The sequence below is a fragment of the Lethenteron reissneri genome, chromosome 70, assembly GCF_015708825.2.
Source record: "Lethenteron reissneri isolate LAM-NWPU_2019-01 chromosome 70, ASM1570882v1, whole genome shotgun sequence".
Lineage (NCBI taxonomy): Eukaryota > Metazoa > Chordata > Hyperoartia > Petromyzontiformes > Petromyzontidae > Lethenteron > Lethenteron reissneri.
The window spans coordinates 3,757,331-3,783,802 of record NC_083848.1 but is presented as its reverse complement, the minus strand read 5'-3'; the positions used below and the strand labels follow the sequence as shown (position 1 = coordinate 3,783,802).

Sequence of the window (26,472 nt, the reverse complement as noted above, 5' to 3'; positions counted from 1 at the left end):
CCACTAAGACCCGACCCCGCCCACTGAGACCCGGCCCCGCCCACTCAGACCCGACCCCGCCCACTGAGACCCGAGCCCCGCCCACTGAGACCCGGCCCCGCTCACTAAGACCCGACCCCGCCCACTGAGACCCGAGCCCCGCCCACTAAGACCCGACCCCGCCCACTGAGACCTGGCCCCGCCCACTAAGACCCGACCCCGCCCACTGAGACCCGGCCCCGCCCACTAAGACCCGGCCCCGCCCACTAAGACCCGGCCCCGCCCACTGAGACGTGGCCCCGCCCACTCAGACCCGGCCCCGCCCACTGAGACCTGGCCCCGCCCACTGAGACCACGCCCACTGAGACCCGGCTCCGCCCACTGAGACCCGACCCCGCCCACTGAGACGTGGCCCCGCCCACTAAGACCCGGCCCCGCCCACTAAGACCCGGCCCCGCCCACTGAGACGTGGCCCCGCCCACTCAGACCCGGCCCCGCCCACTGAGACCTGGCCCCGCCCACTGAGACCACGCCCACTGAGACCCGGCTCCGCCCACTGAGACCCGACCCCGCCCACTGAGACGTGGCCCCGCCCACTAAGACCCGGCCCCGCCCACTCAGACCCGGCCCCGCCCACTCAGACCTGGCCCCGCCCACTCAGACCTGGCCCCGCCCACTGAGACGACGCCCACTTCTGCAGTGAGCGCCGCTCAGCTGTCGCTTCTGGCTCAGCGCGACGCCTCAACAGCGGTGGGTGGCATCGTCTATTGTCTATTGTCTATCTAGTGTCTGTCTATTGTCTATCTATTGTCTGTCTATTGTCTATCTATTGTCTAGTCTCTGTCTATTGTCTAGTGTCTATCTATTGTCCATTGTCTATCTATTGTTTATTGTTTCTTGTCTATATATTGTCTATTGTCTGTCTATTGTCTAGTGTCTATCTATTGTCTAGTGTCTATCTATTGTATGTTGTCTATCTATTGTCTATCTATTGTCTATATATTGTCTATTGTCTATCTATTGTCTAGTGTCTATCTATTGTCTAGTGTCTATCTATTGTATGTTGTCTATCTATTGTCTATCTATTGTCTATATATTGTCTATTGTCTGTCTATTGTCTAGTGTCTATCTATTGTCTAGTGTCTATCTATTGTATGTTGTCTATCTATTGTCTATCTATTGTCTATATATTGTCTATTGTCTATCTATTGTCTAGTGTCTGTCTATTGTCTAGTGTCTATCTATTGTCTAGTGTCTATCTATTGTCTAGTGTCTATCTATTGTCTATTGTCTATCTATTGTCTATTGTCTATCTATTGTCTAGTGTCTATCTATTGTCTAGTGTCTATCTATTGTCTAGTGTCTATCTATTGTCTATTGTCTATCTATTGTCTATTGTCTATCTAGTGTCTGTCTATTGTCTAACTATTGTCTGTCTATTGTCTATCTATTGTCTAGTCTCTGTCTATTGTCTAGTGTCTATCTATTGTCCATTGTCTATCTATTGTTTATTGTTTCTTGTCTATATATTGTCTATTGTCTGTCTATTGTCTAGTGTCTATCTATTGTCTAGTGTCTATCTATTGTATGTTGTCTATCTATTGTCTATCTATTGTCTATATATTGTCTATTGTCTATCTATTGTCTAGTGTCTATCTATTGTCTAGTGTCTATCTATTGTATGTTGTCTATCTATTGTCTATCTATTGTCTATATATTGTCTATTGTCTGTCTATTGTCTAGTGTCTATCTATTGTCTAGTGTCTATCTATTGTATGTTGTCTATCTATTGTCTATCTATTGTCTATATATTGTCTATTGTCTATCTATTGTCTAGTGTCTGTCTATTGTCTAGTGTCTATCTATTGTCTAGTGTCTATCTATTGTCTAGTGTCTATCTATTGTCTATTGTCTATCTATTGTCTATTGTCTATCTATTGTCTATCTATTGTCTATCTATTGTCTATTGTCTATGTATTATCTAGTGTCTATCTATTGTCTAGTGTTTATCTATTGTATATTGTCTATCTATTGTCTATCTATTGTCTATATATTGTCTATTGTCTATCTATTGTCTAGTGTCTATCTATTGTCCAGTGTCTATCTATTGTATATTGTCTATCTATTGTCTAACTATTGTCTATCTATTGTCTATTGTCTTTCTATTGTCTAGTGTCTATGGTTTATTGTCTATCTATTGTCTAGTGTCTATTGTCTCTTGTCTATCTATTGTCTAGTGTCTATTGTCTCTTGTCTATCTATTGTCTATTATGTATTGTCTATTGTCTATCTATTGTCTAGTGTCTATCTATTGTCTATTGTCTATTGTCTAGTGTCTATTGTCTCTTGTCTATTGTCTATTGTCTATCTATTGCCTATTGTCTATTTATTGTCTATTGTCTATCTATTGTCTATTGTCTATTTATTGTCTATTGTCTAGTGTCTATCTATTGTCTATTGTCTATCTATTGTCTGTTGTCTATATATTGTCTATTGTCTAGTGTCTATTGTCTATCTATTGTCTATTGTCTATCTATTGTCTATTGTCTAGTGTCTATCTATTGTATATTGTCTATCTATTGTCTATCTATTGTCGATTGTCTATCTATTGTCTAGTGTCTATGTATTGTCTAGTGTCTATCTATTGTATATTGTCTATCTATTGTCTATCTATTGTCTATTGTCTATCTATTGTCTAGTGTCTATCTATTGTATATTGTCTATCTATTGTCTATCTATTGTATATTGTCTATCTATTGTCTATCTATTGTCTATTGTCTATCTATTGTCTATTGTCTATCTATTGTCTATTGTCTATCTATTGTCTAGTGTCTATCTATTGTATATTGTCTATCTATTGTCTATCTATTGTCTATTGTCTATCTATTGTCTATTGTCTATCTATTGTCTAGTGTCTATCTATTGTCTAGTGTCTATCTATTGCATATTGTCTATCTATTGTCTATCTATTGTCTATCTATTGTCTATTGTCTAGTGTCTATCTATTGTCTAGTGTCTATCTATTGTATATTGTCTATCTATTGTCTATCTATTGTCTATCTATTGTCTATCTATTGTCTATTGTCTAGTGTCTATCTATTGTCTAGTGTCTATCTATTGTATATTGTCTATCTATTGTCTATCTATTGTCTAACTAGTGTCTATCTATTGTCTATTGTCTGTCTATTGTCTATTGTCTATCTATTGCCTATTGTCTATTTATTGTCTATTGTCTATATATTGTCTATTGTCTAGTGTCTATTGTCTATCTATTGTCTATTGTCTATCTGTTGTCTATAATGTATTGTCTATTGTCTATCTATTGTCTATTATCTATATATTGTCTATTGTCTATCTATTGTCTATTGTCTATCTATTGTCTATTGTCTAGTGTCTATTGTCTAGTGTCTATTGTCTATTGTCTATCTATTGTCTATTGTCTATCTATTGTCTATTGTCTATCTATTGTCTATTGTCTATCTATTGTCTAGTGTCTATCTATTGTATATTGTCTATCTATTGTCTATCTATTGTCTATTGTCTATCTATTGTCTAGTGTCTATCTATTGTCTAGTGTCTATCTATTGTATATTGTCTATCTATTGTCTATTTATTGTCTATTGTCTATCTATTGTCTATTGTCTATCTATTGTCTAGTGTCTATCTATTGTCTAGTGTCTATCTATTGCATATTGTCTATCTATTGTCTATCTATTGTCTATTGTCTAGTGTCTATCTATTGTCTAGTGTCTATCTATTGTATATTGTCTATCTATTGTCTATCTATTGTCTAACTATTGTCTATCTATTGCATATTGTCTATCTATTGTCTATCTATTGTCTATCTATTGTCTATTGTCTAGTGTCTATCTATTGTCTAGTGTCTATCTATTGTATATTGTCTATCTATTGTCTATCTATTGTCTAACTAGTGTCTATCTATTGTCTATTGTCTGTCTATTGTCTATTGTCTATCTATTGCCTATTGTCTATTTATTGTCTATTGTCTATATATTGTCTATTGTCTAGTGTCTATTGTCTATCTATTGTCTATTGTCTATCTGTTGTCTATAATGTATTGTCTATTGTCTATCTATTGTCTATTATCTATATATTGTCTATTGTCTAGTGTCTATTGTCTATTGTCTATCTATTGTCTATTGTCTATCTATTGTCTATTGTCTATCTATTGTCTATTGTCTATCTATTGTCTAGTGTCTATCTATTGTATATTGTCTATCTATTGTCTATCTATTGTCTATTGTCTATCTATTGTCTAGTGTCTATCTATTGTCTAGTGTCTATCTATTGTATATTGTCTATCTATTGTCTATTTATTGTCTATCTATTGTCTATCTATTGTCTATTGTCTATCTATTGTCTAGTGTCTATCTATTGTCTAGTGTCTATCTATTGCATATTGTCTATCTATTGTCTATCTATTGTCTATCTATTGTCTATTGTCTAGTGTCTATCTATTGTCTAGTGTCTATCTATTGTATATTGTCTATCTATTGTCTATCTATTGTCTAACTATTGTCTATCTATTGCATATTGTCTATCTATTGTCTATCTATTGTCTATCTATTGTCTATTGTCTAGTGTCTATCTATTGTCTAGTGTCTATCTATTGTATATTGTCTATCTATTGTCTATCTATTGTCTAACTAGTGTCTATCTATTGTCTATTGTCTGTCTATTGTCTATTGTCTATCTATTGCCTATTGTCTATTTATTGTCTATTGTCTATATATTGTCTATTGTCTAGTGTCTATTGTCTATCTATTGTCTATTGTCTATCTGTTGTCTATAATGTATTGTCTATTGTCTATCTATTGTCTATTATCTATATATTGTCTATTGTCTAGTGTCTATTGTCTATCTATTGTCTATTGTCTATCTATTGTCTATTGTCTATCTATTGTCTATTGTCTATCTATTGTCTATTGTCTATTTAATGTTTATTGTCTAGTGTCTATCTATTGTCTATTGTCTATCTATTGTCTATTGTCTATATATTGTCTATTGTCTATATATTGTCTATTGTCTAGTGTCTATTGTCTAGTGTCTATTGTCTATTGTCTATCTATTGTCTATTGTCTATCTATTGTATATTGTCTATCTATTGTATATTGTCTATCTATTGTCTATTGTCTATCTAGTGTCTATTGTCTCTTGTCTATCTATTGTCTATTGTCTATTGTCTATTTATTGTCTATTGTCTATATATTGTATATTGTCTATCTATTGTCTATTGTCTATCTAGTGTCTATTGTCTATCTATTGTATATTGTCTATCTATTGTCTATCTATTGTCTATCTATTGTCTAGTGTCTATCTATTGTCTAGTGTCTATCTATTGTATATTGTCTATCTATTGTCTAGTGTCTATCTATTGTCTAGTGTCTATCTATTGTCTATTGTCTATCTAGTGTCTATTGTCTATCTATTGTATATTGTCTATCTATTGTCTATCTATTGTCTATCTATTGTCTAGTGTCTATCTATTGTCTAGTGTCTATCTATTGTCTATTGTCTATCTATTGTCTAGTGTCTATCTATTGTCTATATATTGTATATTGTCTAGTGTCTATTGTCTCTTGTCTATCTATTGTCTATTATGTATTGTCTATTGTCTATCTATTGTCTAGTGTCTATCTATTGTCTATTGTCTATCTATTGTCTATTGTCTGTCTATTGTCTATTGTCTATCTATTGTCTATTGTCTAGTGTCTATTGTCTATCTATTGTCTATTGTCTAGTGTCTATTGTCTATCTATTGTCTATTGTCTATCTAGTGTCTATTGTCTATCTATTGTATATTGTCTATCTATTGTCTATTGTCTAGTGTCTATTGTCTATTGTCTATCTATTGTCTATTGTCTATATATTGTCTATTGTCTATTGTCTATCTATTGTCTATTGTCTAGTGTCTATTGTCTATCTATTGTCTATTGTCTATCTATTGTCTATCTATTGTCTATGTATTGTCTATTGTCTATCTATTGTCTATCTATTGTCTATCTATTGTCTATTGTCTATCTATTGTCTATTGTCTATATATTGTCTATCTATTGTCTATTGTCTGTCTATTGTCTATCTATTGTCTATTGTCTATCTATTGTCTAGTGTCTATCTATTGTCTATCTATTGTCTATTTTCTATCTATTGTCCATTGTCTATCTATTGTCTATCTATTGTCTATCTATTGTCTATTGTCTATCTATTGTCTATTGTCTATCTATTGTCTATTGTCTGTCTATTGTCTATTGTCTATCTATTGTCTATTGTCTATCTATTGTCTGTCTATTGTCTATTGTCTATCTATTGTCTATTGTCTATCTATTGTCTATTGTCTATCTATTGTCTATTGTCTGTCTATTGTCTGTCTATTGTCTATCTATTGTCTGTCTATTGTCTATCTATTGTCTATTGTCTATCTATTGTCTATCTATTGTCTATTGTCTGTCGTCTATTGTCTCTCTATTGTCTATTGTCTATCTATTGTCTATTGTCTATCTATTGTCTATTGTCTAGTGTCTATTGTCTATCTATTGTCTATTGTCTGTCTATTGTCTATTGTCTATCTAATGTAAATCTATTGTCTATTGTCTATCTATTGTCTATTGTCTAGTGTCTATTGTCTATTGTCTCTCTATTGTCTATTGTCTATCTATTGTCTATTGTCTATCTATTGTCTATTGTCTAGTGTCTATTGTCTATCTATTGTCTATTGTCTGTCTATTGTCTATTGTCTATCTATTGTCTATTGTCTATGTATTGTCTATTGTCTATCTATTGTCTATCTATTGTCTATCTATTGTCTATTGTCTATCTATTGTCTATCTATTGTCTATTGTCTGTCTATTGTCTGTCTATTGTCTATCTATTGTCTAGTGTCTATTGTCTATCTATTGTCTATTGTCTATCTATTGTCTAGTGTCTGTCTATTGTCTATTGTCTATCTAATGTAAATCTATTGTCTATCTATTGTCTATCTATTGTCTATTGTCTATCTATTGTCCATTGTCTATCTATTGTCTATCTATTGTCTATCTATTGTCTATTGTCTATCTATTGTATATTGTCTAGTGTCTATTGTCTATCTATTGTCTATCTATTGTCTATTGTCTATCTATTGTCTATTGTCTATCTATTGTCTATTGTCTATCTATTGTCTATCTATTGTCTATTGTCTATCTATTGTCTGTCTATTGTCTATCTATTGTCTGTCTATTGTCTATCTATTGTCTATTGTCTATCTATTGTCTATCTATTGTCTATTGTCTGTCTATTGTCTATTGTCTATCTATTGTCTATTGTCTATCTATTGTCTATCTATTGTCTATTGTCTATCTATTGTCTGTCTATTGTCTATTGTCTATCTATTGTCTGTCTATTGTCTATTGTCTATCTATTGTCTATTGTCTATCTATTGTCTATCTATTGTCTATTGTCTATCTATTGTCTATCTATTGTCTATTGTCTATCTATTGTCTATCTATTGTCTATTGTCTATCTATTGTCTGTCTATTGTCTATCTATTGTCTATTGTCTATCTATTGTCTATCTATTGTCTATTGTCTATCTATTGTCTATCTATTGTCTATTGTCTGTCTATTGTCTGTCTATTGTCTATCTATTGTCTGTCTATTTTCTAGTGTCTATTGTCTGTCTATTGTCTATTGTCTATCTATTGTCTATTGTCTATCTATTGTCTATCTATTGTCTATTTATTGTCTATTGTCTGTCTATTGTCTGTTTATTGTCTGTCTATTGTTTATTGTCTGTCTATTGTCTATTGTCTATCTATTGTCTATCTATTGTCTATCTATTGTCTATCTATTTTATGTCTATTGTCTATTGTCTGTCTATTGTCTATTGTCTATCTATTGTCTATCTATTGTCTATTGTCTGTCTATTGTCTATCTATTGTCTGTCTATTGTTTAGTGTCTATTGTCTGTCTATTGTCTATTGTCTATCTATTGTCTATTGTCTATCTATTGTCTATCTATTGTCTATTTATTGTCTATTGTCTGTCTATTGTCTATATATTGTATGTCTATTGTCTATTGTCTGTCTATTGTCTATTGTCTATCTATTTATGTCTATTGTCTATTGTCTGTCTATTGTCTATATATTGTATGTCTATTGTCTATCTATTGTCTATTGTCTATCTATTTTATGTCTATTGTCTATTGTATGTCTATTGTCTATCTATTGTCTATTGTCTATCTATTTTATGTCTATTGTCTGTCTATTGTCTATCTATTGTATGTCTATTGTCTATTGTCTGTCTATTGTCTATTGTCTGTCTATTGATGGCAAGGAGTCTTTAGGAGAGAAATCGTCGTCTCGTGTTCACGGCGCTCGGTGGGAGGGCGCCCCATCGCCCCCTAGTGGACGAACCGCGCCAGGCCACTGCTGCTGATGATGATGATGCTGATGGTGCTGATGATGGTGCTGATGGTGCTGATGATGGTGGAGATGGTGGTGATGATGGTGGTGATGATGCTGATGGTGGTGATGATGCTGATGGTGGTGATGATGATGAAGCTGATGATGCTGATGATGGTGGTGATGGTGCCGAAGGTGGTGCTGATGATGGTGTTGATGATGGTGCTGATGGTGCTGATGATGGTGGAGATGGTGCTGATGATGCTGATGGTGGTGATGATGCTGATGGTGGTGATGATGATGGTGCTGATGATGCTGATGAGGGTGGTGATGGTGCCGAAGGTGGTGCTGATGATGGTGGTGATGGTGCTGATGGTGGTGATGATGGTGCTGATGGTGGTGATGATGGTGCTGATGGTGGTGATGATTCTGAAGATAATGGTGCTGATGCTGATGATGTTGCTGATGATGATGGTGCTGCTGCTGATGATGGTGCTGATCGTGCTGATGATGCTGATGATGGTGCTGATGATGGTGCTGATGGTGCTGATGCTGATGATGCTGATGGTGCTGATGCTGATGATGCTGATCATGCTGATCATGCTGATCATACTGATGGTGCTGATGATGCTTCTGCTGATGATGCTGCTGCCTACAGAGCCATGCACGAGGAGGCATTGCTGCTGCAGTTCAACTCTCTGCACTTCTGGAAGCTGCCGCTCCCGGAGATCGGCTCCGACGACCTCCAGACAATCAGTGAGAGGGAGGGAGGGTGGGAGTGTGTGACAGAGAGAGTTTGTGTGGGGAGCGGTGGCTAGGAGATGTTCACTACCTCGCCTGGTGTACAGGAGGTCGTGGGTTCAATACCGACCCTGACGATGCCTGCTGCTGTATATTTGGAGTTTGCATCTCTCTTTCTCATCATCATCATCATAGTGGCTATGAGATGTTGACTACCTCGCCTGGTGTACAGGAGGTCGTGGGTTCGATTCCGACCCTGACGCCTGCTGCTGTATATTTGGAGTTTGCGTGTCTCTCTCTTATCAGCACAATAACAACGGTAGGAGGCTGCTAGAATTGTTGTGCAGCCCATGGGCTTGTAATTACCAACACGCTGTTCTGGCATCGGCATATCCACGAAACGTCATGGATGCATGCCGGGTCCAAGCAAGAACATTTGCTGGATTATATAGTGATGAAACAGCAGATGCGGGCCCATGTCTTTGACACCAGGACCTACCGTGGAGCTGATCTGCCCACTGACCATCGACTTGTCATCTGTAAGATGCGCCTGCCATTCTTCCACTCCGGTGGTGGGTGTACACCCAGGACCCCATTCAAACCCATAGTGGCATGGTCTCAGGTAGCTGATGAAAGTTGAAAGCGAGAATTTCATCATCACTTGCGGCTGGGGTTGGCATCATCCCCCAGTCTTGATGTCGAGGGGAGATGGGCGAGGTTTAGGATTGTGGCTCATGTAGCTGCAATGACTGCTTAGGGTACACGGTCCAAACCTCCCCAGAGACCCTGGCTGACAGAGGAGGTGTTCAGGCTGGCTGAGGAAAAGCGACAGGCCCACTCTCATCGTCTACAGCATCCCACGTCAGAGAATGAGGAGGCTTACCGCAGCCTTCGCTCGGAGGTTCGGAGAGCCGTGAGGCGCTGCAAGGATGGGTGGTGGTTGCGGGTTGCTGAGGAGATGGAGTCTGCCTCAGTGGCCCGCGATCACAAATCGCTATTTATATCCATCAACAAAAGTAACCTGCAGCGCCACCCCTATCACCATCATTAGGGGAAAAAATGGTGATCCAATCTCTGACCACCAGGAACACGTCTGTGAGGTTTTTGGAAAACATGGGGCAAAGTGGGGATGACCCTTCTGAGGCTGCGGTGCATCAAACGTTGGAAGAAGTTTTCACCCCTTGTGAGTGGCTTGCTGAGGTGCCATCTGTTGAGGAAGTACTTAAGGTGATCCAGAGTCTGAGACCAGGAAAAGGCACCGGGCAGAGATGATCTCTCAAGCAAAATGCTGAGGGAGGGTGGCGTTTGTCCACAGACTGCTCTACATGACATCAAAACAACAGTCTGGACCACTGGATGGGTTCCGCAGGACTGGAAGGATGTCCTGGTGGTCCTCTTTAAGAAGGGGGACCGCACAGACTGTAACAACTACAGGGGCATCTCACTCCTGAGTGTGCCGGGAAAGGCCCTGGCAAGGATTATTCAACATTGCCTTGCTAGGTACGCTGAGGAGAGGCTTGCGGAGCCCCAATGCGGTTTCAGGAAAAGGCGGTCCTGCACAGATGCCATATTTTCTGTCCGTCTGTTACAGCAGAGGTGTAGGAAATCCCAACAAGACCTACATCTCTGCTTTATTGACCTGGTCAAGGCCGATGATACAATCAGTAGGCCTGGGCTCTGGGTTGTTCTTCGTGCTTTTGCAGTCCCTGATTCTCTGTTCACAATCATTAAGGACCTTCATGATGGTGAGTGGGCCCGGGTAAAACTACATGGCTGGGAGTCGGAGCAATTCCCTTTTCACCTTGGGGTGCGACATGGATCTCCTCTGGCTCCCACATTATTTAACATCTATTTCGACAACGTAGTTTGTGAAGCCATCATTTGCTGTACCGGAGGAATTTCCATCTGTTACAGATACAATGGGAGGCTGATAGATTCCTGGGTACGGTCAATGGATGGCTCCCTATTTGTCAACCCTGTTACGTATGCCGATGATCTGGTAATTGCTGCTCACTCAGAGGAGGGGTTAGAAATGCTGCTGCTGAACCTGGAGCATGTCACTAAGAGGTGGGGCCTTATCATCAGCCCCACCAAAACTAAGCACCTGCCTGGGTATTTTGTACCATCGGACACTCCACCCCCACAACTCCCAATCGGTGATGGGGCAGTTGTGTAGAGAGTGGAGAGTTCCCCATACCTGGGCAGTGTAATCATGACCGGCTCTGGTTTGACAGCAGAGGTCTCACTCCGAATCAGTTGAGTGGCATAATCATTTCATCGGTTGCGTAATGCTGTGTGGAAGCTACCTGGTCTGTCGCTCCGCACGAAGCTTCAGGTCTTCTCGGCCACAGTAATTCCTTTCCTTCTCTACGCTTGCAAAACGTGGACCCCACTAATGGAACATCTTCGCTGGTTAGAAACATTTAGGCTGGCCTGCCTACGATCGATCCATCCTGGGTTTAACCAGGCTGGATTGTGTGAGGAGCTCACAAATCCTTGAAAGATCTGGACAAAGTCCCATCGGTGAGCTCCTCCGGCAGGCAAGGCTGCGTTGGCTGGGTCATGTAGCCTGCATGCCCACCCACCGCATGCCTAAACAGCTTTTGTTCGGCTCGAGGGGGCTATACGGGTGTGATACGGGCTAGAGACGAGATGGAGTGATGTGGTACGGGAGGATGTGGAGCTGAGTGGACTTGCCAATGACTGGTACCAGCGGTGTCAAGATCGGCCTCTGTGGAGGCAGTTGAACGGAGGGCGGAGGAGCGACGCTCATAACAACGAGCGGAGCGCCGGGTAGCTAAAGCACAGTGAGTTGGCACAGGTGGTGCATCAGCCAGTCGTCTCAGTCAGTCGACCTGTGGCACCTGCTGGGTCTGCCCCATGACCTCCTGCCAGCGGGCGTTCGACATTTCACGTGGCCTCAAGGTGCACGTGGCCTGGCACAAGCGTCGTGGTGACGTCACCGCCACTTAGTGGCGAATGGCGGTTGTTGTTGTTGTGTATCTCTCCATCTCTGTCTGTCCCTCTGTGTCTGGATGCCTCTCTCTCTCTCTCTCCCTTCCTGCCCCTCTCCCTACAGGCGACCCCCACCAAGGGACTACCCCCCCCCAATCTCCCCCCCCTCCCCCCGTGCTCCCAGGCCGTGCCCCCCACTCGACTCCGCGGATCGCCGCCTCCGCCCCCCACGACTTCGGCACCGCCACCTACTGGCGGCAACCGCTGCCCGCGGTCGACCCGGCCGAGATGGATCAGCTGCTGGCGGGACGGGGGGCCGGGGGGGGCTCGGGGTGGGGGGCGGGGCTGAGGAGGGAGGGAGTGGGCGCTTAGCGGTGGGCCAGGAGATGGTGACTCCCTCGCCTGGTACGCAGGGAGTCGCCATCGCGCGACACGATCACCGCTCGACGCGTCGTGTACCCCATTGGCGCTGCGAACACAACGCGCAGCGTTAGAAAGAGAACAGCAGACAGAACAGGGTGGGTCCAGATGTCTTGTGCCCCCCCCCATTAATTGGGCCATAGAATTTAATTATTTATTTTAAATTATTTTGCAGTAAATATCTCTCTCATTTTTTCACGGTGACTAAGGGATGTTAACTACCTCGCCTGGTACACAGGAGGTCGTGGGTTTAATCCCGACCCTGACGATGCCTGCTGCTGTATATTTGGAGTTTGCATTTCTCTCTCTCATCATCATCACGGTGGCCAGGAGATGTTAACTACCTCGCCTGGGACACAGGAGGTCGTGGGTTCCATCCCGGACCCTGACGATGCCTGAGTGAATGGGTGAGATGTTAACTACCTCACCTGGTACACAGGAGGTCGTGGGTTCGATCCCGGACCCTGACGATGCCTGAGTGAGTGGGTGAGATGTTAACTACCTCGCCTGGTACACAGGAGGTTGTGGGTTCGATCCCGGACCCTGACGATGCCTGAGTGAGTGGGTGAGATGTTAACTACCTCGCCTGGTACACAGGAGGTTGTGGGTTCCATCCCGGACCCTGACGATGCCTGAGTGAGTGGGTGAGATGTTAACTACCTCGCCTGGTACACAGGAGGTCGTGGGTTCCATCCCGGACCCTGACGATGCCTGAGTGAGTGGGTGAGATGTTAATTACCTCGCCTGGTGTACAGGAGGTCGTGGGTTCGATGCCTGCTGCTGCTGCTGTATATTTGGAGCCTGCGCCTCTCTCCCCGTGGTGGTCACAGCGTGGATTGTTCTCCGAGTCATCCTGTTCCCCCCACTCCACACATTTAGAATCAATGTCTCTACACGATCAGAGGAATTTGGCTGGGGCTATGAATTCCCACACGACCATGATGATGATGACGATGATGACGATGATGATGATGACGATGATGATTGATGATGATGATTGATGATGATGATGATGACGATGATGGTGATGATGATTGATGATGATGATTGATGATGATGATGATGACGATGATGATGATGATGACGATGATGATGATGATGATGATTGATGATGACGATGATGATGATTGATGATGATGATTGATGATGATGATGATGACGATGATGATGACGATGATGACGATGATGATGATGACGATGATGACGATGATGATGACGATGATGACGATGACAATGATTGATGATGACGATGATAACGATGATGATGATGACGATGACGACGATGATGATGATGGTGATGATGACGATGACAATCCACCACTTGGTTGCGCAGATGTCATCTGTGATGACCAGATGGTCACTTCTAAGAGCTACGCAGCAGCCCAGCGGGGCCTTACACCGGCTAACAGGCACACGCACACACACTAGTTCATAGTTTATTATTTTACAGGGAACCTCGGCTCTGTCTGTCTCTCTCTCCATTCCGCACAGCTCTTCTGGGTCTCTGTGGGTCTCTATGAGTATGAGTCTCTGTGGGTCTCTGTGGGTCTCTGAGTATGAGTCTCTGTGGGTCTCTGTGGGTCTCTATGAGTATGAGTCTCTGTGGGTCTCTGTGGGTCTCTATGAGAACGTGACCCCACGTGCCCTGGTACTAGCAAACACAGAGGTGGCGGGCGGGGGGGCGGACAAATGGCGATTGTTTAACTTGCAATGACTCTCAGACAATACACAATAAATTATTAAGAACAATGTTGTCGTCTTACCTTCGATGATGGTGGTGGTGGTGGTGGTGATGGATTTGTCGACGATGGTGAAGGTGGTTGATGGTGGCGAGAAATTCAAGAGGATTACTCTGTCTCTCTCTGCATATCTCTCTCTCGCTATCTCTCTCTTTCTCTCTCTCCTCTCGGGAGATGCCAGAGGTTCGTTTGACGGCAAGCCAGCCGTGCGTGCTGGTTTTCATTAGAAATGCTCCGATACGCGAGGCATTGCCCTTGTACTGGTCGCCGTTTGGAGTTGTTCTCTGGTCTGACGCTGGCGGTGAGACTTGGCCCATAAAGAAGGCTGCCGATGTCTCTGGTGGAGGACGATCAGCTCCAAAGGCAACGGCTGCAGACTATTATCACGGCGTGTTCTGTTTGCTTGTTCACCACGAGCATTAAGTGTGTGTGGTGAACGTAGTCATTTCATTCCTTGCAAAATATAGAATCGATTTCGTGTTTGAACTTCTTAACACAACTCCTGTTGTATTACTGCCCGAATAGGTAAAACATTGGTCGCGAAAGCCCCCGTGTTAAACTGACCTATTATTTGAATTTGTTTTGATACTTTGATACCGGAGAAACGGTCCCGAATCGAACCGATCTGGGCAAGTTTCGTTTACGCGACAATTGGCCGTGTCGGGTGGTGGCGGCCTTCAACGACACGGCACTCATGCAGTGCCGGGCGAAGATAGTGCGGAGCCTGTAGCATGATGTTAGAAAGCGGCCCTAAATAAAAAAAGTAAGTATTAAAACATGTAAAATGTTTCACTTGCACAGTAAAGTAATTGTATTTTTTTCATTTGCTATACAGCCAGATAGTACGACAAATCGCTAACCTTAGACACCCAATCTTGTTTTGCGATCGAAACGTCGTGATTTGTTTTATTTTATTTCTAACTACGTGACTTTACCGAAACAACCAAAGAGCTTAGACACCCAGTACTATAGTAATAGACAGTGGCGGCTCCTGCAAAATCTCTCAGGGGGGGCAAATGTTTGGATGATTGATAAGGATAAGGTCCACCCATGCAATGGATAAATTAACAGCTTAAGCATGTGTAGTAAGTATTTAGGAGGCTTGGACGACGGGGTCGGAGGCACACTTATTTATTAACACCAACTTGTGCACAGTAACGGGTACACACAGTACTTAAGGGGGTATCGTCCCCTTCACTCGGCTACAGGGAGACACAACATCTAACCCCGCTAACCTACGCCCGAGTCCTCCACTACGGAGCTAGGGGAGGCTACCTATCCCAGCCCTGGTCAAGCTGGGATCCCGGCACCCTGAGTATCCAGACCGGCTCTTATAAGAACGTCAGTCTGGGCTCTCGGGGCCACGCCACCGGCTTGCCCTGGTCGGCCCTTACAAGGACAGCGAGCCAGGGGAGTTCCGGGGCCTATTCTAGCTGGTCTTCCGTCTTCGCTGGTTTAAGCTAACACTCGACCTCGAGCCCTCCGGCTCACCACCTTTTATAGTACTCGGCCCCCCCGGGAGGGGCCCGTGGGGGATGAGTGCGGACGTCGGTGTGAGCACCTCCTCTGTGTACAGCTCTAACCACGCCCCTTGTGTTTGTTAGCCATCCGTGCCCATGCATAATTACACCTCTACACATGTAAAGGCAACTTCACTACTTTAATATTAATGAAAAATAAAGTGACTCTTACAATACATCTCCTTGTTTGTTTCTATACTCACTATTATTACACTGCTTACATCACATTACTACTATTACACTGCTTACTTATACTGAAATGTTGCTCTTCTCTCTTTCAAAGTAGCAAAGTGATCAATTACTCTCTCATTGAAAGCAGGCGTGTTCCTGACTAGTTCCCTCTCCATGGAAAGCATAGCCAGTGCATTCAGACGTTCCTGTCCCATTACATTTCTCAGGAATGTCTTGCTTCTCTTTAAGGTTGTAAAACACATTGACAGATGTAAAGGGTGACCAATAGCATTAATTTTTGAAAAAATATGGAGATAAAAAATATGGACACCTCTCAGCTTCAGCAGTTGTCATGGGAGTGGTTATGAGGATGTTCAACAGAGCAACAGTCTCTGAAAAAGTATCCTGAAGGTTGTACTTCAGCAAAACCTGGTACAGCGCCAGTGCACCACAGCAGCCCTTGAATTCTGGACTCTCATAAATGAGAGACAGTTCAGTCTTCAGCTTCGCCTTAGTTAACATTGGGTATGCCCTGACAGTGATGTTCAGAGCCTCAACAGGGAATGTATGGCCATGCTGTTGAAACATCTCTCCTTGTAGCAGCGTGGCACTTACAAGGTGGTCGGTAAAGGAGAACCTTTCTTTGGTGTGGACCAAGATTGTGTCGCAGACCTGACAAAAGAAATACATTTATTTTAGTTATAAAATAAATTATTTATTATAATATAAATATGGAGATACAAGGTTTCCATCCCGACAGCAACAATGTATCAGGCAGAATCCATATTTTATATCTCCATATTTTTCAAAAATTAATGCTATTGGTCACCCTTTACATCTGTCAATGTGTTTTACAAATATTTAACCAATGAAAAGCATTAAAAGAGCTTGGAAATTATTTTGGGGAAAAAACAGGTTTTCTTTCGTTTCCTGAAAAGTAACAGTTTTGGACATACAAGGCTTCCGTCCGACAGCGATGATTTGTGTGTGTGTGTTATTACGTTAATTAACATTTTACCAAAATTCAAGCTCAAATGGAGTTTGACAAGGTTTTTGACCAGTAAATGTATTTTCAATCCACTCAGATAGTTTCTTTTATTAAATATTCCACTAGGTGGCGACAAATAATATTGTTGACTGAAACGTGCTTATGTATGATGACGTAAGCACGTTAGTGCGAGCCCTCCCGGAACCCATAGAGAATGCATTGCAGCGCCTGCCGTTCGAAAAAAAACATCTTTGAATGTAAGTCTATGGGAACACTTTGGGCGATTCTCAGCCGGAGTGAAATCGCCCAAAAAGAGGCGGTACTCCACAGAACGTGACATGACGCTGATTGGACTATATCCAGAGGCACAGTGACGGCTAGCGTAACTCTGGTTGAATGACATTGTGAATGTGATTGAAAAAGTCCCTTTCACACTTTGGTGGTGCGTCGCCCAATCGCCCTAATGAAGAAACCGCCCCTGGTAATAGAGCAAGTGCAGAATCACTATACCGGAATTGATAGCTTGAAAGCGTTAAGCACGGGGCCTTTGAAAGTTCTGGGCCCGTAGCTACTACTACATATGTAGTAGTACATATGTAATATGTACTACGACATATGTACTACTACATATGTGCCACTAAATATGTGTACTACATAGTAGTACATATATGTAGTAGCTACTACAAATATGTACTACTACATATGTAGGAGTACATATATGTAGTAGTACATATGTAGTAGCACATATGTAGTAGCTACCAGGATCATCCGAAACTACATTTATGCCTCACGTGATGTAACCCAAAATAACTCCCCTTGCCCCCCTCTATCATGGATCATCAACCACGGCATGATGCTTCATGGTGGTGGTTGTTGATGCTCCGGTGTTCCTCGCAGTAGCCCATCACGGACTGTGGGGCCACGTGGTGTTCGTAGCGAGTCGCGAGCAGCACCAATGTCATGGCGACTTCCGCGACACGTCGTGGAGAGGGAACTCTTCTTGATTTCACAGACGGGCACAACACAGGCCAACTCACACAGAGCACAGACTCACACAGAGACCCACAGACTGACACAGAGACCCACAGACTCACAGAGACCCACAGACTCACACAGAGACCCACAGACTTATACAGATATCAATAGAATCACACAGAGACCCACAGACTCACACAGAGACCCATAGACTCACGTAGAGACCCATAGACTCACATAGAGACCCATAGACTCACATAGAGACCCATAGACTGACACAGAGACCCACAGACTCACACAGAGACCTATTGACTCACATAGAGACCCATAGACTCACACAGAGACCCACAGACTCACAGAGACCCACAGATTCACACAGAGACCCATAGACTCACACCGAGACCCACCACACAGAGACCCACAGACTCACATAGAGACCCATAGGCTGACACAGAGACCCACAGACTCACACAGAGACCCACAGACTGACACAGAGACCCACAGACTCACACAGAGACCCACAGACTCTCACAGAGTTCCATAGAATCGCACAAAGACCCACAGACTCACACAGAGACCCATTGACTCACATAGAGACCCATAGACTCACACAGAGACCCACAGACTCACAGAGACCCACAGACTCACACAGAGACCTATGGACTCACATAGAGACCCATAGACTCACATAGAGACCCATAGACTGACACAGAGACCCACAGACTCACACAGAGACCCACAGACTCTCACAGAGTTCCATAGAATTACAGAGACCCACAGATTTACACAGAGACCCACAGACTCACACAGAGACCTATGGACTCACATAGAGACCCATAGACTCATATAGAGACCCATAGACTGACACAGAGACCCACAGACTCACACAGAGACCCACAGACTCTCACAGAGTTCCATAGAATCACAGAGACCCACAGATTTACACAGAGACCCATAGACTCACACCGAGACCCACCACACAGAGACCCACAGACTAACATAGAGACCCATAGGCTGACACAGAGACCCACAGACTCACACAGAGACCCACAGACTGACACAGAGACCCACAGACTCACACAGAGACCCACAGACTCTCACAGAGTTCCATAGAATCACACAGAGACCCACAGACTCATACAGAGACCCATTGACTCACATAGAGACCCATAGACTCACACAGAGACCCACAGACTCACAGAGACCCACAGACTCACACAGAGACCTATGGACTCACATAGAGACCCATAGACTCACATAGAGACCCATAGACTGACACAGAGACCCACAGACTCACACAGAGACCCACAGACTCTCACAGAGTTCCATATAATTACAGAGACCCACAGATTTACACAGAGACCCACAGACTCACACAGAGACCCATAGACTCAGTAGAGACCCATAGACTCACATAGAGACCCATAGACTCACATAGAGACCCATAGACTGACACAGAGACCCACAGACTCACACAGAGACCTATTGACTCACATAGAGACCCACAGACTCTCACAGAGTTTCATAGAATCACACAGAGACCCACAGACTCATACAGAGACCCATTGACTCACATAGAGACCGATAGACTCACAAAGAGACCCACAGACTCTCACAGAGTTCCATAGAATCACAGAGACCCACAGATTTACACAGAGACCCATAGACTCACACCGAGACCCACCACACAGAGACCCACAGACTAACATAGAGACCCATAGGCTGACACAGAGACCCACAGACTCACACAGAGACCCACAGACTGACACAGAGACCCACAGACTCACGCAGAGACCCACAGACTCTCACAGAGTTCCATAGAATCACACAGAGACCCACAGACTCATACAGAGACCCATTGACTCACATAGAGACCCATAGACTCACACAGAGACCCACAGACTCACAGAGACCCACAGACTCACACAGAGACCTATGGACTCACATAGAGACCCATAGACTCACATAGAGACCCATAGACTGACACAGAGACCCACAGACTCACACAGAGACCCACAGACTCTCACAGAGTTCCATATAATTACAGAGACCCACAGATTTACACAGAGACCCACAGACTCACACAGAGACCCATAGACTCAGTAGAGACCCATAGACTCACATAGAGACCCATAGACTCACATAGAGACCCATAGACTGACACAGAGACCCACAGACTCACACAGAGACCTATTGACTCACATAGAGACCCACAGACTCTCACAGAGTTCCATAGAATCACACAGAGACCCACAGACTCATACAGAGACCCATTGACTCACATAGAGACCCATAGACTCACAAAGAGACCCACAGACTCTCACAGAGTTCCATAGAATCGCACAGAGACCCACAGACTCACACAGAGACCCATTGACTCACATAGAGACCCATAGACTCACACAGAGACCCACAGACTCACAGAGACCCACAGACTCACACAGATACCTATGGACTCACATAGAGACCCATAGACTCACATAGAGACCAATAGACTGACACAGAGACCCACAGACTCACACAGAGACCTCTGGACTCACATAGAGACCCATAGACTCATATAGAGACCCATAGACTGACACACAGACCCACAGACTCACACAGAGACCTATGGACTCACATAGAGACCCATAGACTCATATAGAGACCCATAGACTGACACAGAGACCCACAGACTCACACAGAGACCCGCAGACTCTCACAGAGTTCCATAGAATCACAGAGACCCACAGATTTACACAGAGACCCACAGACTCACACCGCGACCCACCACACAGAGAGCCACAGACTCTCACAGAGACCCACAGACTCGCACAGAGATCCATAGACTCACACAGAGACCCACAAACTCACACAGAGACCCATAGATGCACACAGAGACCCACAGACTCACACAGAGATCTGCAGACTCACACAGAGACCCACAGACTCACACAGAGACCCACAGACTCACACAGAGATCCATAGACTTGTAATATGAGGATATATGCGGCTCACTGACGTATCACAACTCGTCATGGTGATTGGCTCTGCCGGTCCTGGTTTACAGCCAATGGGGGGAAGCCTAGGGGCATGGCCCTGACGTGATGGAGAGGTGACAGCTGTAAGGATTGGTTCTGCTGGCTTTGGCCACAGCCAATGGGGAGACGAGTCAGGGGCGTGGTCCCGGGAGATGACGAGGGAGCCTCGAAGATTCCATGCAGGCTAACGAGGATTGGCGGAAACGTACCACGTGACCCGGGTATTAAATAGGGGTGGAGACGAACGACACGTGGTCAGAACGGGAACGAACAGAGGGGGGAGGCCACCCGGGAGCTGAGCTCCGAGTTGCCACGTGGCAGTGCGTTTCTCTCTATATATCTGTCCCTCTCATGCTGCCTATCAGCAGCGTGAATTAAACTGTAAGATAAGTTGAATAAAAGACGAATTTCAGAAGTCGCCTCAACGAGCTTTATTACAGACTCACACCGTGACCCACAGACTCACACAGAGAGACCCATAGACTCATACAGAGACCCGCAGACTCACACAGAGACCCACAGACTCATCACACAGAGACCCACAGACTCATCACACAGAGACCCGCAGACTCACACAGAAACCCACAGACTCATCACACAGAGACCCACAGACTCATCACAGAGAGACCCATAGACTCACAAGATACCCACAGACTCATCACAGAGAGACCCATAGACTCACACAGAGACCCACAGACTCTCACAGAGACCCACAGGCGCTCACAGAGACCCACAGCCTCACACAGAGACCCACAGACTCTCACAGAGACCCACAGACTCATCACACAAAGACCCATAGACTTACATAGAGACCCACAGACCCACACAGAGAACCACAGACTCTCACAGAGATCCACAGACTCTCACAGAGACCCACAGACTCACACAGAGACCCACAGACTCACACAGAGACCCACAGACTCACAAAGAGACCCACAGACTCACAAAGAGACCCACAGACTCACACAGAGACCCGCAGACTCACACAGAGACCCACAAACTCACACAGAGACCCGCAGACTCACACAGAGACCCACAGACTCATCACACAGAGACCCACAGACTCATCACAGAGTGAGCCAATACACTCACACAGAGACCCACAGACTCCCACAGAGACCCACAGACTAACATAGAGACCCACAGACTCACACAGAGACGCACAGACTCACATAGAGTCCCACAGACTCTCACAGAGACCCACAGATTTACACAGAGACCCACAGACTCACACAGAGACCCATAGACTCAGTAGAGACCCATAGACTCACATAGAGACCCATAGACTCACATAGAGACCCATAGACTGACACAGAGACCCACAGACTCACACAGAGACACACAGACTCACATAGAGTCCCACAGACTCTCACAGAGACCCACAGACTCACACAGAGACCTATTGACTCACATAGAGACCCACAGACTCTCACAGAGTTCCATAGAATCACACAGAGACCCACAGACTCATACAGAGACCCATTGACTCACATAGAGACCCATAGACTCACAAAGAGACCCACAGACTCTCACAGAGTTCCATAGAATCGCACAGAGACCCACAGACTCACACAGAGACCCATTGACTCACATAGAGACCCATAGACTCACACAGAGACCCACAGACTCACAGAGACCCACAGACTCACACAGATACCTATGGACTCACATAGAGACCCATAGACTCACATAGAGACCAATAGACTGACACAGAGACCCACAGACTCACACAGAGACCTATGGACTCACACAGAGACCCACAGACTCACACAGAGACCCACAGACTCACACAGAGATCCATAGACTTGTAATATGAGGATATATCCGGTTCACTGACGTATCACAACTCGTCATGGTGATTGGCTCTGCCGGTCCTGGTTTACAGCCAATGGGGGGAAGCCTAGGGGCATGGCCCTGACGTGATGGAGAGGTGACAGCTGTAAGGATTGGTTCTGCTGGCTTTGGCCACAGCCAATGGGGAGACGAGTCAGGGGCGTGGTCCCGGGAGATGACGAGGGAGCCTCGAAGATTCCATGCAGGCTAACGAGGATTGGCGGAAACGTACCACGTGACCCGGGTATTAAATAGGGGTGGAGACGAACGACACGTGGTCAGAACGGGAACGAACAGAGGGGGGAGGCCACCCGGGAGCTGAGCTCCGAGTTGCCACGTGGCAGTGCGTTTCTCTCTATATATCTGTCCCTCTCATGCTGCCTATCAGCAGCGTGAAGTAAACTGTAAGATAAGTTGAATAAAAGACGAATTTCAGAAGTCGCCTCAACGAGCTTTATTACAGACTCACACCGTGACCCACAGACTCACACAGAGAGACCCATAGACTCATACAGAGACCCGCAGACTCACACAGAAACCCACAGACTCATCACACAGAGACCCACAGACTCATCACAGAGAGACCCATAGACTCACACAGATACCCACAGACTCATCACAGAGAGACCCATAGACTCACACAGAGACCCACAGACTCTCACAGAGACCCACAGGCGCTCACAGAGACCCACAGCCTCACACAGAGACCCACAGACTCTCACAGAGACCCACAGACTCATCACACAAAGACCCATAGACTTACATAGAGACCCACAGACCCACACAGAGAACCACAGACTCTCACAGAGATCCACAGACTCTCACAGAGACCCACAGACTCACACAGAGACCCACAGACTCACACAGAGACCCACAGACTCACAAAGAGACCCACAGACTCACAAAGAGACCCACAGACTCACACAGAGACCCGCAGACTCACACAGAGACCCACAGACTCACACAGAGACCCGCAGACTCACACAGAGACCCACAGACTCATCACACAGAGAGACCCATAGACTCACACAGAGACCCGCAGACTCACACAGAAACCCACAGACTCATCACACAGAGACCCACAGACTCATCACAGAGTGAGCCCATACACTCACACAGAGACCCACAGACTCCCACAGAGACCCACAGACTCACATAGAGACCCACAGACTCACACAGAGACCCACAGACTCACACAGAGACCCACAGACTCACACAGAGACCCACAGACTCACATAGAGACCCACAGACTCACACAGAGACCCACAGACTCACACAGAGACCCACAGACCCACACAGAGACCCACAGAGACCCACAGACTCACACAGAGACCCACAGACTCTCACAGAGACCCACAGACTCACACAGAGACCCACAGATTCACACAGAGACCCTTAGACTCACACAGAGACCCACAGACTCACACAGAGACACACAGACTCACATAGAGTCCCACAGACTCTCACAGAGACCCACAGATTTACACAGAGACCCACAGACTCACACAGAGACCCATAGACTCAGTAGAGACCCATAGACTCACATAGAGACCCATAGACTCACAGAGACCCATAGACTGACACAGAGACCCACAGACTCACACAGAGACACACAGACTCACATAGAGTCCCACAGACTCTCACAGAGACCCACAGACTCACACAGAGACTGGTTTGCAATTCAACCAGCTTCCTGGCAACCCGCTACTAATTTGAGGCTGAGTCGACCTAGGGGAGGAGGCCTCAGATGACGATCGCTCCACGTGGTTCGTGGTGGTGGCCGTGGTATATTTTTACACGCTTTTGATTAACTCACTCTGTCTGTTGTTGTATCCTCAAATCTTGTAACTCAATTCTAACCCACTTCCCAATGTGGTATCGACTGCAAACTTGGTACACTTATGTCATATCGATGGCAATACTATATTCTATCATAAAAAATAAATATATTTTTTCAAATATTCTTTTTATATGTTATGTTTCGGCTTGGCTCTAATTGTCCACGCTCAACTCACGTTCACTGTAATTGCCCTTACGTTATGGCAAGCTTCGTGGCCACTTCCTGGAGTCGTGGAGTTCCACCATTACTCGTACATTTCATAAAAGCGTCTTTTAAAAAAGTGTTTTAAATGTCACTTATTTTCCGGGTTCCTGCTACGCAGACACAAAAGCGGCAGTGCGCTCACCGCTGCACCACCGCTCCTCGTGAGAGGGTGGGGGCGGAAGGGGTGTGAGCGGGGAGGGGGTCCACTATACAATGGGCGTGCAAAAATTTGCATAAAGATAATTTGCATAACGTGTCAGCCAATCACGGGCGCCGCTGCTATATTTAGACCCCCTATATAACCCACACCCCCCTCCTCTACCCTCCCTCACGCTCGCGCCTCGCGCAGCCGCATGCCACGTGACCTGTGCAGCGGCACGCGAGTTCGAATCCCGCTCGGAGGACATTAAACATATTTATTATTTAATATTTATTTGATGGTGATGTCTCTACCGCGTCTCTCAGTGTCACCACCACCAGCAGTGGATAGACCCTGGTGGTGGTGGTGACACGATGGTGATGTCTACCGCGTCTCTCAGTGTCACCACCACCAGCAGTGGATAGACCCTGGTGGTGGTGGTGGTGACACGATGGTGATGTCTCTACCGCGTCTCTCAGTGTCACCACCACCAGGGTCTGTCCACTGCTGGATGGGACATCAGTGTGACGGTGATGCACTCTGGCTCTACAAATAACACCACCACCACCGATTCAACACGAAGAAGGACCATTGCCTGAAACGTCGAATGCCCGAATGCTCTGAGCGGTATTTTTGTTTAAAGGTTATAGTGTAACTAGCAATTGTGCGTTTTATTGGCGTATTTTGGGGAATTTATAGACTTTGGGGAGTCGTAAATAGAAGCATAGGAACTTTGAACTTTGAACTTTGGAACCCAGGACATGGCTGACCGTCATAATCCAGCACCTCCGACGTCTGGCCACGGGATGTTTTACTTTCACGTGAATTGTCCATCGCAGGCACGAGATGATGAGGCCCCTGAGTGCAGTCCAGACCTTCCGAGGTGATGAATTAGCCACGAAAAACTGTCCCCGCACCGTGGCAACCCACACGGCGCAACCCCGTAGGGTTGAAGTTGTTTGACTTGCATCCCACTGGGATGTGTGCAACGCGGCGGTGAGATGCGGTGCTTTCTCTGGAAGACGTTGCTGTGTTTTCCTGGATTTTTCTGTGCGCGCATAGTCACTTTTTGTTCAAGAACTTCATAAATGAAGCTGAAACTGAACTGTATTCTTCTTGTTCAGGGAAGTTAGAGTTTCAGGTCCGTACGGCGGTCAAGACCTTCCGATGCGGGAGGCATAAAATAAATTGTCGATTTGTTTGTGTTTCTCTACTTATTATGGGACTCTGTCGCGTGAACTTTGAGATTCGTGAGGGGCACGGAGTGACCAATGAGCTCTGAATTGGTCTGTAATAAAGTAGGGCACTGATAAGGGGTTGACAGCCATGTTGAAGTCTCTACCCATAGACCCAATGTCAAAGTCTCCCATAGACTCCAATGTTGAAGTCTCCCATAGACTTCAATGTTAAAGTCTCCCATAGACTCCAATGTTGAAGTCTCCCATTAACTGCAATGTCAAAGTCTCTACCCATAGACTCCAATGTTGAAGTCTCCCATAGACTCCAATGTTAAAGTCTCCCATAGACTCCAATGTTAAAGTCTCCCATAG

General features: G+C 44.8%; 1 long non-coding RNA gene across 1 annotated transcript; it reads left to right on the top strand.

Annotated features, from left to right (window-relative positions):
- Nucleotides 1-647: 647 nt before the first annotated feature.
- On the top strand, nucleotides 648-14,233 carry LOC133360959 (uncharacterized). The gene is made up of 3 exons (XR_009757323.1): nucleotides 648-729; nucleotides 9,036-9,133; nucleotides 12,198-14,233. It is a non-coding gene; the product is annotated as an uncharacterized LOC133360959 (long non-coding RNA).
- Nucleotides 14,234-26,472: the final 12,239 nt, after the last annotated feature.